Source organism: Cupressus sempervirens, chromosome 1 (genome assembly GCF_028749045.1).
Source record: "Cupressus sempervirens isolate cs-2001-9-10 chromosome 1, ASM2874904v1, whole genome shotgun sequence".
Lineage (NCBI taxonomy): Eukaryota > Viridiplantae > Streptophyta > Pinopsida > Cupressales > Cupressaceae > Cupressus > Cupressus sempervirens.
In genome coordinates this window covers 888135861-888138434 of record NC_143118.1, presented here as the reverse complement: position 1 = coordinate 888138434, position 2574 = coordinate 888135861, and the positions used below count along the sequence as shown (strand labels likewise).

Here is a 2574-nt window from a genome sequence, read left to right as displayed (position 1 = left end):
AAGTTACAGAAGATATGGCAAGATGTGTGAATTGGTTGAAGGTTTCCTATGGCTCTTTCCTCATCAAGAAGAAACCTCTTGTGCAAGAACCCAAGGAACAAGGGCATGCATGTGAAGATCTTCAGCAAGCTGAAAATGAGGAGCCTAACATCATCTCATTATGTGTGTTGCATGAACAGGAAGAAGAACAACATATACAAGATGACCTTCAAGTAAGTAATAATGAATGTTCTTATAAGTTACATTTTCAGCCTGATTGTTTGAATGAGGAAAATGTCAATCACTTTGAGAATAAAGAAAGTTTCAAATTGATGTCAGATCCTATGTTAATAGAAAGAAATGTTCAAGATTTTTCGGGTCCAGCAGTATCCTATGATAAAATTCCATCATGTCAAATAGATGAAGGATCATTGTTTTCTAATTCTTCCTTTGAGTTCCAAGATAAAAGTTTGGTTGAGATTAAAGAAGTTAAAACGTTACAGCAGTTGATGCCATCCATGATTTCAATAAACACATTACCTTGCAAGGAAGAGGTTATCTCTCAGCTCTTACTAATTATTGAAGAAAGGGATGCTTCTCCAATAGCTTTAGGTATTGATTTATCATCCTATGTCACTATTTTGGATAGAAGATTTTAAGATTTGATTTGTAAGGAGGATAAGGAAATTATTTTAGTCAAGGTTTATCCTAAAATTGGAGAGGCATGTTCAAAATTTGAGGTTGTCATGTATGCTGAAAGTCCTCCAAATTATGATAGTCCTAAGTGTTTAAATGATAAAGACAATGAAGTGTTTTCTTTGGAGATATTTGAGAAATGTTTGTTCCAATTTGAGTTTGCGAATGGCCTCAAATCCTCCATGCAAAAGGATAAAGAAAGATTGGAATTTTATGACAAAAAATGGCTCTTTGGGTATATTATTTTGCTTCCAAGATTTCTTCATTTTATTGAGTTGATTTACAGTATTGTGGGGGTAATTAAATTTCAGCTGAGATGGATTACTTCATTGGGATACCATGCATTATTTCAGAATGGTTCCTTCTTTTCACAACTGGTTAATGGCCATGTATGAGTTTCATTTTGCTCCTCCTCCTTTTGGTGAGGTTTCCTCACCTACTTATAAATATGTTTTTCTTTCCCAATTTTGCCTTGCCTAGTTTACTTTTTCCTTGTGTTGTTGCGTTGCTATTCATTTTCCTAGATTTGATTTTTGCCTTGCTCCCCTCCACCCTACTAACAAGAAACTCTATTTTTACCCTCTTCTTGGCTCGACTCTCTAACCCAATGGATAAGGCAATTGTCTTCTACTAGAGATTCTAGATTCTTTATGTACTTTGCAGCACATAATCCCCATTCATAGATAGCTATAGGCGTACTTCTAGTTCCCCAATTTTAAGCTTCCAAATTAGCCTCATCAAGAAAATCTTCTGTTGGTTCATTTTGCTAGTTATGGTGTTGTAGGATTCATCTTGTAAGAAGATTACATTTGAAAGAAGCACTGAACCTTAATCTTAATTCTCAAAGTTTAGAAGGTTTGAAAGTACAAGATTTTTTGAAGTTCAAAAGTGAGTTCATATATTTAAAGTTTTAAGGTTCAACATCTACAACTTGAGAAAGAAGATTCAAAGTTCTAGTTCAAGATTTGGGGTTCAATTTAAAAAATAAAATTGCTTGTGTCTAGAAAGATTTGATTGTAAGAGAAGAAGCTTGTTGAATTGGTTTGTTATTTGGTGGATTTAACGGACCTTTCCATGGTCTTCGTTGGGGACATGAAGATTCTTTTTTATTTTCCATATCATCTACTCAGGTCATGTATTCCTTTCTTATGTGACCAGAAACACTACCTAAATCATATCAAGATTTCGTTGCAAAAACTAGTCCAATTGCTTTGCCAATATATAAAGTTGTTCGAGACAGTTGCATAGGTGGTCTTATTATTTTGGTTTCTCTACTTATCTATTAGGATGGATTTCCAATCACATAAATTGGATCCATATGCTCTAGTTATTCCATGTTCTATCTTACATCCTGATGCAGCTTCATGATTAGCACATAATGCAAATGTAACATATTGAAAATTCAGAAAAACATTTCCACTATATTTCTATTTAACATTTGTACCATTTTTTATTCTTCATCTTCAAAAGTTTATGGAGTCTCCTATGAGAACATGTCGGAATGCTACAAAAGGGGCAATGTGATCTACATCATTTCTATCAGCATTTGTAGGGCTATTCTAGGCAGTTATATTCTTGCAATGAAAGGTTGTAACAAGAGATCACAAGCTTATTTATTGGTTTGTTAGATGGATTGTTGCCTTCACTGTTCTTATAGAGAAGAAGAGAAGATGAAATACAATGGCTCCCTTTCTTAGGGGTCTTCTCAAGCAGTTTCTTGCTAGTAGGATAAGCATTGTTGACCTACCTATGAAACTTGGACCTCCATATCCCTGTGTTGACACTGTAAACTACAGGCATGTTTTGAATTTACAAGAACAAAACTCTCAGAGCTTAGCCACTTATCTTTCAATAGGAGAGCATTTAAATCTGGAGGCTTTTTCAGGACTTTGACTGACA

At 34.5% G+C, this 2574-nt stretch overlaps 1 pseudogene; it reads left to right on the top strand.

Annotated features, from left to right (window-relative positions):
- Positions 1 to 1808: 1808 nt before the first annotated feature.
- On the top strand, positions 1809 to 2349 carry LOC149580697 (uncharacterized; annotated as a pseudogene).
- The last annotated feature ends 225 nt before the right edge of the window (positions 2350 to 2574 follow it).